Genomic DNA, 6000 nt, shown 5'->3' on the forward strand with positions numbered 1-6000 from the left:
GAACGGGGCACACAGGCAGGCTGCCGTGAGCACCGTGACTGGTTCATTGCTATTTGCCTTGGGGGGACCTGCTGCACTGGGACTAGAAACCGGAACCATGTGGCAGCTGACCTGAGCTTTCTGGACTTTCTTTTCTGAGCACCCAGAGGCCCCCACTCCAGGTCCAGGACAGCCTGAGTGTGCAGATCACAGCCCTGCCCCACCCCCTCAGCCAGAGGCTCAGGGGCCTGAGTGCTTTGAGGGTTGGGCAAACCAGAGCCAAGCAGGAAGATGCGGGCATTTGCCGACGACACAGCACTCCGAGGGGGCAGTTTTGCCACAGAGAACCCATAGGTGTACAAAAGGGTCCTCGTTGTCTTTCTATAAAGACTTGGGTCTTTGCACTGCCTGATTTTGCACTGCCTGATTTGTCATAATGAGATTTTATAGAAAACTAGAGGCCCGGTGCATGAAAATTCGTGCACTGGGGGTGGGGGGCCCCTCAGCCCAGCCTGCCACTGCAGCTGCCGGACCTCAGCCCTCACTTCTTAGCGCTGGCCCCGTCCACTGGTGGGTGGGAGGCGATCTGGGGCCAGGCCCGCCGGGGGAGGGGCTGTGGGAGGTTGAGGCACAGCAGGTCGCACCCCGTCCAGCCTCTGTGGAGGCCTGGCACCAGGACGGGACCGCGCCGCTGCCTCTGTGGCTGCCTCTGCAGAAGGGGCCTCGACGCTGGACAGGCCCATGCCGCGGCCTCTCCCACTCCCGCACCGCCAGCCCTCAGCCCTTACAGCACTGCCGCTGTGTCCAGAAGGATGTCCAGAAGGACGTCTGGAAGATGTCCCGTCTATCTGGTCTAATTAGCATATTACCCTTTTATTAGTATAGATGCTGGCCAGTGTGGGTGTCCCTTTGCTGGGGCTGAGAGGCCACATGTAGTTATGAGGGAACCCATTTTTTGTTTGTTTGTTTTTTTGTATGCTAATTCCCCCAGGATATGAAAGTCTGTCATGTTCTGGGTTTGCCTTGTTCTAGGTCAGTGGTCGGCAAACTGCGGCTCGCGAGCAACATGCGGCTCTTTGGCCCCTTGAGTGTGGCTTTTCCACAAAATACCACAAAATACCACATGCGGGCACGCACGTACAGTACGATTGAAACTTCGTGGCCCATGCGCAGAAGTCGGTATTTTGTGGAAGAGTCACACTCAAGGGGCCAAAGAGCCGCATGTGGCTCGCGAGCCGCAGTTTGCCGACCACTGTTCTAGGTGAACAGAACCTGGGATTACCTTTCTTAAATTAATAGAATGATAACCCTTTGAGTCTGAGCCTTATGATTCTTGGGCATTTCTAAGTCACGTCATGGTAGTCGAGGAGATTGCTGTGGTCTCCAGGCTGGCCCTTCTGTACAAAGCACCTCCAAGTGTGTGCTTTAGATGGGGCTCATTAGTACGCAGTTCTTCAAGGAATCAGGGCCACCCTGTGACAAGATTGCAGGCCCAAAGAAGAGTGTGACCACAGTCAGACTTTGGATTCCTTCACTATATACAGTTCACGTCAAGTTCTCAAGACTTCAAACTCTAGAACCCCCCAAAAGAAGGGAACTCTTAATAGTGCCTGCTGTTTGTCAGGCACTCCACAGCCTCTGCCATTCCTTAGAGAATTTCAGTGGATAAACAATTTGCCATTTGGAAAAGAATGGATCTGGTAGTGCTTTCCTTCCCAGCATTATTGGGCATGGATCTATCAGCATTCTGACAGCTAGCTTTCTTCAGGGAAGGGTTCTTCCAAAGCCACCTCCTCCATGAAGCCTTTTCTGATTGCCCTGAAAACCCCAGTGTGGTCTCTCCCTCCTGGCGCTTTGTCCCTCTAACAGTCATATTCATCACAATGATAACATTATCTTTGCTGAGCACTTATGTGCCAGCCATGCTGCTAAGGGTATTTGCATATAGCCTTACTTAATCTTCTCAACCGCCCGAACTCATAGGCACTGTAATTATCTCCCTTGGACAGGAAAGGAAATTGAGACCTAGTGAGGTGAGGTAACTTATCTGAGGTCACCCAGGCGGGAAGAGGCAGCCCCGGGCCTGACACTCACCTGCTGGTAACCATCCACTGTTCTGCCTTTTCCTATCTATCACTCTGAGAATCTGCCTTCTGCCCATAACAGTAGAAGCTATTTCTTCCTTTGTGTTTTCACTCTTGGCTAATCTTTTTTTATTCATCTTTATAAAGTTCTATGTTAAGAACCATCTCCTGGTACTGGTCTAAATTTATAAATTACCTGGACTCAATGGCTGACAATTACCGTGATGAATCAGGGACCCAGAGTGAAGAGAAGGGCAACCCCCACGCCCGCCCATTGCTGATCATGGCTCTCGGCTGGTTTCGGGTGGGGTTGGCCCCATGCTTCCTTTCCCTCCTCTGCTGAAGGACTGTGCACTCCCCAGGGCGAGGGCTCTGTCCTGGTCATTTCGTGGCTCTTCCTCCCACCCCCTGCTCCTGCCACCCGTGTTTTGCACTTAGGAGGCAACCCCTGTTCTCTGCCCACAAGCAAGTGAGCCAGAACAAGGTGCCAACCGCCATCTCCAAGGGCTGCCTGGAGCACTCATCTTGCCAAGAAAAGACATAGTCCCCTTCTTGTCACACCCTTCACATCTCACCTTAGCCCTTAATGGGCCCCAGGGCTAAGCTCGGAAGAGGGGCTTCCGGTCAGCCTGCTCTCCCAGGCAGGAGGCCCAGCGGGGGCCAGGAGGCTGAGAGCTCTTCCTGCCTCTGAAGCTTTCACCTTTCCATGCTCTTCCAGCCTGTGGCCCACTTCTTTCCACCAAGGCTGGGCCACAGGCATGAACTCTCTCCCAAAGCCCTCACAGGGGCAGCTGCGGAATGCCTGTGGGTGAGGGTTGTCAGCACCCTTCCTACTGCCCAAGTCTTAGAAACGGCTCCTGAGGCCTGGGCCTTCCCACTCCTGGTGGAGAGGGCATCCTGTGAGAAGGGCCCTGCTTCAGGCCGCAGGACAGCTTTCCACGAGGCCTTCGGGCCTCTGCACCCAGGACAGAGTGTGCTAGAGGTGTCTCTGGGCCCCTTGGGTAAGGAATACAGTCTCTCAGCGTCTCCGCCCACTCCCTGCCGGCTGTCCCACAGAGGTGGGCAGGCATGAGACAATCAGTGTCCAGGGCCTCCCTCCGCCATCTTAAACTCCAGGCAGGCTTTCCCTCTCCTGCCCCCATACCTGGCCTCTACCTTCTGCTCCCTCCTGGCTCCATCAGCTGCCACCCTGCTAGCCTGCTGTTTGTCAGGCACTCCACAGCCTCTGCCACTCTGAACCCAGCTGGGCACCAGCTGCTGGGCACCAGCCGCTGCTCAGCTCTGCACACACGAGAGACATCCCCCCGCACCCCCAGGCTTGGAGTCACCTTTTGCAGGGGGGAGAGCAGGACTTGCTCATCCTAGAGCCAGGTGGGGACATGTCAGGGTTCATCCTGATGCTGGGCTCATGTGCCCCTCCTGCAGCACCTTCCCTATGCCTGGCACGTCCCAGGAACTCAGCGCACAGAGTCAGTCTGTCCTCGGGACCCGTGCAGCCCCCACACTCCCCCCTTGTGGCTACCCACAGGGGCACACAGCTTCCCACCCAAATCAGGTGCTTCCAGAACAGAAGCCTTGCTCCTGGTGCTCACCCAGTCCTGACTAGGCACTAGGGTTCCCCGCTTGCCCTCCTGATCTGCAGAGGGACCCCTTGCTTGGCCCAAAGGCCTGATTCCCAGCTTGATGAGCTTCCAGGGACCCAAGGGCCTGGCAGCCTAGAGCTTATCTTCAACTCTTAGAGCCCAGTTCCCGGCGTAGAAAAGAACCCAAGCAGCCCCCCCCCCCCCCTTCCCGGCCTTGGTGTGTGACACCAGGGAAGAACAAACCACGCTATATTAGCCTTGCTTCTTGGTTGGGCCCCGGCACTTTAACACCCCAAGCTCACTGGGCCTGACACCCTAGAGCAAACCAGGACTCTAACGCCTGCAGCGGAAGTGAAGAGCCCAAGGCCTCACTGCTCAGCCAGTCCCCCGGAACCCGGCCTGCCACTGAGTGTCAGGGTCAGCATCTGTGCCCGGTTAGGCTCTGCATAAGGGCATGACTTGGAGCTTGGGCCCCAAAGATGCTCCGTAAATATCTGTGGGATGAATACAAGAGGGGAGCGTCCTCGAGGTGGTAGGGTAAGAGGACATCCTGGAGGGGTGTCCTGGTGGCACTGGGTCGGCCCAGCAGGAGGGGAGGCACAGGCGGGAACAGCAGAAATAAGCATTTCGCTCTCTAGCCGGGAAGCCAGAGGCCAGCTTGGACTGGGATGTTTCAAAATCCATCTGGAAAGGGAGTGGCAGGTAGGATGGGGCCCACAGGAACCCACAGCTGCTGCCCCTGCCCAGATGGCACATCGCCTGGACACCTCCACATCCCCACCCCTGCCTGGGAAGCCCGAGCCTATGTAGGTAGCCGGGACCTTACCGTGTCGCTCCTCCGGGCAGCTGGGCCTCGAGCTCCCCACTGCAGGCTGGTGCTTGTCTCTAGCCCAGGAAGCGCCACTCCCTTCAGGCAAAAGGGGGAAAAAAAGAAAAGAAAAAGAAAACCTCAGTGCTTTTCTCACCCAGCCGCTTCTCCCAAAGGCTCCTGGTTGGTGTCGTCCTGCCTCTGTGGGCACACAGCCTCCTCCCTCCGCAGCTTACTCACCGGTGTGCCCGTGAGGCTGCCAGCTGTGTGGGGGAGGCGGGGGGGGGGCGGGGGGGCACGCCCCTCGGCCTGACACGCACCAGAGCATGCCTCGTGGGGGCCAGGCTGAGCAGTGGCCCCTGGCTGGGCCCTGAGTATGGGGAAGCTGTGCCCTGGCCGGCGCTCTTCTCAGGAAACGCGCCCCTGTGAGCTTGGCAGAGAACACACATAGATGCTGACTGGCACTGCATGGGCGAGTGACAGCATTCCTGGGTAGAAAGCTGTCTCCTTAGAGCCCAGGGCTGTCGGAAGAGGGAGCAGCGATGTGCTGTCCGGCTGGCTGGCAGGTTGGCTTCCATCCTTGGCCAGCCCTTGGACCGCTCCCTGCCCCGGCATTCTGCCGCGTGTCTGAGCTGTGGACTCAGAGGGCCTGGGCTTGTCTGAGCGGGCGCTGCTCTCACCCTGCTCAGGCCAGGCGCTTGTGTCCCTTTCCACAACACCCGTCTCAGGACCTGGGCTGGCCCAGCATCAGTTAGCACGAGCTGCTGCCAAATCCCGCATCCTCGGCTCTCTGTGGACTCCCTGCTGTCCTCAGCACGGGGACAACACACACTCTCTCACACGTGGGGCCACACCCAGCACAGAGCCACCTACCTGCCCAGGTCGGCCTAAGCCAATCCAGCCTCGCTCTCCAAATGCCACTCTGACCCTAGAAGCCACTCATTTACAGAAAAACCTCGTGGGAGGTGAGTTCAAAGCCAGCCCGGGAGGAATCCAGTCGGCATGGACCAGACTCCCCTCCTCTCCCAGCACCTCTGGAGGACAAGGCAGCCGGATCACCATTTCGGCTATTGCACTTCGGTGGCTGGCGCCTCTCCCATGGCACTTCCGGCCCCCACAGCGCCTTCTATAACCTCAGGAAGGGGTGGCAGAGTCTCAGCAGGTCTCATCTTCCTCGGAGCCCAAGGCAGGGAGGGGCGGCTGGAAGGGGCGGGACTCAGATGCAGCTCCAAGTTTCCAGCTCCCAAAATAATCAGATGCAAAAGAGAAGAAAGAAACCCCCGGGCCAGCAGGTGACTCAGTGCCAGTGGGCCAGCTTAGTCACCTGGATGGCTGCTCCCGCTCCCGGCACGGCGGGCGGGGAGCGGCCCTTCCTCCACCTGCTTCCACCGCTACGAGCGGGAGCGCGGCCCGGGAGCTCCCGCGGGCGCAGGGCTGCGGGGCCGGCGGCGCGGGCGGCGGGCCCCAGCTTCCTTCCCCGCCACGGCGCGCCCCTCCTCCACCGCGCGCCCCGGCTCACTTTGGGATTTCTCCATTAAATCCTCAG

At 58.4% G+C, this 6000-nt stretch overlaps 1 protein-coding gene across 1 annotated transcript in view; it reads right to left on the bottom strand.

Moving 5' to 3' along the window:
* PAK6 (p21 (RAC1) activated kinase 6) overlaps positions 1-5793 on the bottom strand; it is a 38444-nt gene extending 32651 nt beyond the window's left edge. Inside the window, exons 1-2 of the mRNA XM_081113169.1 lie at positions 5779-5793; positions 4473-4553 (exon numbers count right to left, since the gene is read on the bottom strand). The gene's annotated coding sequence lies outside the window, so the exon portion shown is untranslated. The remainder of the gene's footprint in view (positions 1-4472; positions 4554-5778) is intronic.
* Positions 5794-6000: the final 207 nt, after the last annotated feature.

The sequence above is a fragment of the Myotis nattereri genome (genome assembly GCF_964212035.1).
Source record: "Myotis nattereri genome assembly, chromosome: 1".
Taxonomy (NCBI): Eukaryota; Metazoa; Chordata; class Mammalia; order Chiroptera; family Vespertilionidae; genus Myotis; species Myotis nattereri.